Raw genomic sequence first — 5,647 nt, 5'->3', positions numbered from 1 at the left:
GTTTTACAAATCAACTTGACCGGACCCAAGAGGGTTTTTTGGGTTTATTACATGGTGAGGTCAAGCAACCACACCGTATAATAAACCACATTTACTCACAGTACTGTCCTTGGATGTGTGTAGGTTGTGTGTCATTATGGCTATTTTGTTCAAGCTGTGTACATCAATAACAGTAGAGACATGTGAGCAGCATTTGTTGTGTTTTGAAACTCTGGTTATACTATAGTATGTTACACTTTGTTATAATGTGTTTTATCTTCTATCAAATTCTTGCCTTGCTTGTACTTCTTCCTGCAGAGGATGAGTCAGTAGTTTGGAGTTTCTTTAAGGGATCCCTTTACTGGTTGCAATCCATGGATTTTTAAAGATTAAACTCAAAAATAGCGCTTAGAAACAAAAATGCTTCGATGAGGTGTTAACACGGCGTTGTGACGGAGTCGTTCCCAACAAGCTGACACCAGCGGCGCCGGACACGGAGTCGCGTAGATCCCCAAGTACAGTACCATTGGTGAAGAGTGAAAACCAGCCGATGCCGAAGTCGGGGATCGCGGCGTCTGTGCGAAACGTTGAATCCGTGCACTTCGAGCGGCGTCGGTCACGACGTGGTGCGGCGACTTCCACGGAGTCGTGGACTTCAGCAGGGCTGCAGCGGCATCGGGCCTGCGAAGAGCGTCACGTTCCAGCGAAGGTCACAGTGTCGGGTGCAGGTAGCGTCACCGGATTCAGCAGCGGCGTTGGTCCGGAGTCGTCCGAAGTCGATTTCCTTGGATTTCCACCAGCTTTCCTTTCAAGGACCCAGGGACTGGATAGGGCACCACTTGTCAATGCAGGAGTCTCTCCAGAGACTCCAGGTGCTGGCAGAGAGAAGTCTTTGCTGTCCCTGAGACTTCAAACAACAGGAGGCAAGCTCTAAATCAAGCCCTTGGAGACTTCTTCACAAAATGGAAGGCACACAAAATCCATTCTTTGCCCTCTTACTCTGGCAGAAGCAGCAACCGCAGGATAGCTCCACAAAGCACAGTCACAGGCAGGGCAGCACTTCTCCTCAGCTCTTCAGCTCTTCTCCAGGCAGAGGTTCCTCTTGTTTCCAGAAGTGTTCTAAAGTCTGTGGTTTTGGGTGCCCTTCTAATACCCAATTTTTACTTTGAAGTAGGCCTACTTCAAAGCAAAGTCTCTAGTGAATGTGAAATCCGGCCTTGCCCAGGCCATGCCCCAGACACTCACCAGGGGGTCGGAGACTGCATTGTGTGAGGACAGGCACAGCCCTTTCAGGTGTGAGTGACCACTCATCCCCTAACTCCTAGCATAGATGGCTCATCAGGAAATGCAGACTACACCCCAGCTCCCTTTGTGTCACTGTCTAGTGTGAGGTGCAACCAGCCCAACTATCAAACTGACCCAGACAAGGAATCCACAAACAGGCAGAGTCACAGAAATGGTATAAGCAAGAAAATGCTCACTTTCTAAAAGTGGCATTTTCAAACACACAATTTTAAAATCAACTTTACTAAAAGATTTATTTTTAAATTGTGAGCTCAGAGACCCCAAACTCCACATGTCCATCCGCTCCCAAAGTGAATCTACACTTTAATCAGATATAAAGGTAGCCCCCATGTTAACCTATGAGAGGGACAGGCCTTGCAACAGTGAAAAACGAATTTAGCAATATTTCACTGTAAGGACACATAAAACACACTTCTATATGTCCTACCTTAACCATACACTGCACCCTGCCTTTGGGGCTACCTAGGGCCTACCTCAGGCGTGTCTGAATGTAGGAAAAGGGAAGGTTTAGGCCTGGCAAGTGGGTACACTTGCCAAGTCGAACTTACAGTTAAAACTGCACACACAGACACTGCAATGGCAGGTCTGAGACATGATAACAGAACTACTTATGTGGGTGGCACAATCAGTGCTGCAGGCCCACTAGTAGCATTTCATTTAAAGGCCCTGGCACCTCTAGTGCACTTTACTAGGGACATACTAGTAAATCGAATATGCCAATCATGGATAAACCAATCACATACAATTTACACAGAGAGCATATTCACTTTAGCACTGGTTAGCAGTGGTAAAGTGCTCAGAGTTCAAAAACCAACAGCAACAGGTCTGAAAAAATAGGAGGCAGGAGGCAAAAAGATTGGGGATGACCCTGCATAAGCAAAAAGTCCATGACGACCCCCTACCAGCCTAAAGCCAGGGGAGAACAATCAATACCTTGATGTACTTCCCTGATTGGGGCGATAGAACAGGGACCCAGGCCCACAACAGCAGGGGCATGATCCAGTTCTACATCTTCCTGACTCCAGTTGGATCCCTCTGTCCATACTCTTAGGGCCCACTAAGCTAACCCATGGGGAACCCTTCTCCACATCTGCAGATACCATCTGTGCAGTGTGAGAAAGTAGCCTCTTTCTAGCCTTGTTACCCCCACTTTTGGCCTGTTTGTGAGTGTATGTCAGGGTGTTTTCACTGTCTCACTGGGATCCTGCTAGCCAGGGCCCAGTGCTCATAGTGAAAACCCTATGTTTTCAGTATGTTTGTTATGTGTCACTGGGACCCTGCTAGTCAGGACCCCAGTGTTCATAAGTTTGTGACCTATAGGTATGTGTTCCCTGTGTGATGCCTAACTGTCTCACTGAGGCTCTGCTAACCAGAACCTCAGTGGTTATGCTCTCTCTTTACAAATTGTCACTAACAGGCTAGTGACCAATTTCACCAATTTACATTGGCATACTGGAACACCCTTATAATTCCCTAGTATATGGTACTGAGGTACCCAGGGTATTGGGATTCCAGGAGATCCCTATGGGCGGCAGCATTTCTTTTGCCACCAATAGGGAGCTCTGACAATTCTGACACAGGCCTGCCACTGCAGCCTGAGTGAAATAATGCACACATTATTTCACAGCCATTTTCACTGCACTTAAGTAACTTATAAGTCACCTATATGTCTAACCTTTACCTGATAAAGGTTAGGTGCAAAGTTACTTAGTGTGTGGGCACCCTGGCACTAGCCAAGGTGCCCCCACATTGTTCAGGGCAAATTCCCCAGACTTTGTGAGTGCGGGGTCACAATTACACGCGTGCACTACACATAGGTCAATACCTATGTGTAGCTTCACAATGGTAACTCCGAATAGGGCCATGTAACATGTCTAAGATCATGGAATTGCCCCCTCTATGCCATCCTGGCATTGTTGGCACAATCCCATGATCCCACGGGTCTGTAGCACAGACCTGGGTACTGCCAAACTGCCTTTTCAGGGGTTTCACTGCAGCTGCTGCCAACCCCTCAGACAGGTTTCTGCCCTCCAGGGGTCCAGCCAGGCTTGGCCCAGGATGGCAGAACAAAGGACTTCCTCAGAGAGAGGGTGTTACACCCTCTCCCTTTGGAAAATGGTGTTAGGGCTGGGGAGGAGTAGCCTCCCATTTCTGCATAAGCCAGTCTAGACCGGTTCAGGGACCCCTCAGCCCTGCTCTGGCGCGAAACTGGACAAAGGAAAGGGGAGTGACCACTCCCCTGACCTGAACCTCCCCTGGGAGGTGCCCAGAGCTCCTCCAGTGTGCTCCAGACCTCTGCCATCTTGGAAACAGAGGTGCTGCTGGCACACTGGACTGCTCTGAGTGGCCAGGGCCAGCAGGTGACGTCAGAGACTCCTTCTGATAGGCTCCTTCAGGTGTTGCTAGCCTATCCTCTCTCCTAAGTAGCCAAACCCTCTTTTATGGCTATTTAGGGTCTCTGTCTTTGGGGATTCCTTAGATAACGAATGCAAGAGCTCATCAGAGTTCCTCTGCATCTCTCTCTTCACCTTCTGCCAAGGAATCGACTGCTGACCACGCTGGAAGCCTGCAAGACTGCAACAAAGTAGCAAGGACGACTACTGCAACTCTGTAACGCTGATCCAGCCGCCTTCTCGACTGCTTTCCTGGTGGTGCATGTTGTGGGAGTAGTCTGCCTCCTCTCTGCACTAGAAGCTCCGAAGAAACCCCCCTGGGTCGACGGAATCGTCCCCCTGCAACCGCAGGCACCAAAGAACTGCATCACCGGTACCCTGGGTCTCCTCTCAGCACGACGAGCGAGGTCACTTGAATCCAGCAACTCTGTCCAAGTGACTCCCATAGTCCAGTGACTCTTCAGTCCAAGTTTGGTGGAGGTAAGTCCTTGCCTCCCCACGTCAGACTGCATTGCTGGGAACCGCGACTTTTGCAGCTACTCCGGCGTCTGTGCACTTCCTGCGGAAATCCTTTGTGCACAGTCCAGCCTGGGTCCACGGCACTCTAACCTGCATTGCACGACCTCCCAAGTTGTCCTCCGGCGGCGTGGGACTCCTTTGTGCAACTTCAGGTGAGCACCGTTTCACTCCACTTTGTAGTGCCTGTTCCGGCACTTCTGCGGGTGCTGCCTGCTTCTGAGAGGGCTCCTTGTCTTGCTCGACGCCTCCTCTGTCCCCAGACACAATTGGCGACATCCTGGTCCCTCCTGGGCCACAGCAGCATCCAAAAACCCTAACTGCACGATTTGCAGCTAGCAAGGCTTGTTGGCGGTCTTTCTTCAGGAAAACACTTCTGCACGACTCTCCACAGCGTGAGAAATCCGTCCTCCGAAGGGGAAGTTCCTAGCCCTTGTCGTTCCTGCAGGATCTTCAACTTCTACTGTCCAGTAGCAGCTTCTTTGCACCCACAGCTGGCATTTCCTGGGCATCTGCCCATCTCCAACTTGCTTGTGACTTTTGGACTTGGTCCCCTTGTTCCACAGGTACCCTCGTTTGGAAATCCATCATTGTTGCATTGCTAATTTGTGTCTTTCCTGCAGAATTCCCCTATCACGACTTCTATGTCCTTTGGGGAACTTTAGTGCACTTTGCACTCACTTTTCAGGGTCTTGGGGTGGGCTATTTTTCTAACCCTTACTATTTTCTAATAGTCCCAGTGACCCTCTACAAGGTCACATAGGTTTGGGGTCCATTCGTGGTTCGCATTCCACTTTTGGAGTATATGGTTTGTGTTGCCCATCCCTATGTGTCCCCATTGCATCCTATTGTAACTATACATTGTTTGCACTGTTTTCTAATACTATTACTGCATATTTTGGTATTGTGTACATATATCTTGTGTATATTTGCTATCCTCATACTGAGGGTACTCACTGAGATACTTTTGGCATATTGTCATACAAATAAAGTACCTTTATTTTTAGTATATCTGTGTATTGTGTTTTCTTATGATATTGTGCATATGACACTAGTGGTACTGTAGGAGCTTCACTCGTCTCCTAGTTCAGCCTAAGCTGCTCTGCTAAGCTACCATTATCTATCAGCCTAAGCTGCTAGACACCCTATACACTAATAAGGGATAACTGGGCCTGGTGCAAGGTGTAAGTACCCCTTGGTACTCACTACAAGCCAGTCCAGCCTCCTACATGCAGCGCCTAACTTTACATTGCTCACAGATGCATCCCAACACAGTGGTGTTGCCCACTCCTCCCCCGGGGTGTGAGTCTCGTCCCCCTCCAAGGGGCAACTCTGTCCACCAGGACAGCAAGCTACAGTGCCCCCGACAACTGTCAGGGATGAGAGCCCGACCTCAGGCTTCTCCAACCACTGTGACTATGGAGAGTGGGGGGCGGCAGCCCCAGGTGCCTGGC

The sequence above is a fragment of the Pleurodeles waltl genome, chromosome 11 (assembly GCF_031143425.1).
Source record: "Pleurodeles waltl isolate 20211129_DDA chromosome 11, aPleWal1.hap1.20221129, whole genome shotgun sequence".
NCBI classification, from domain to species: Eukaryota; Metazoa; Chordata; class Amphibia; order Caudata; family Salamandridae; genus Pleurodeles; species Pleurodeles waltl.
The sequence above is the reverse complement of the archived record's forward strand: the minus strand, read 5'-3'. Positions refer to the sequence as shown.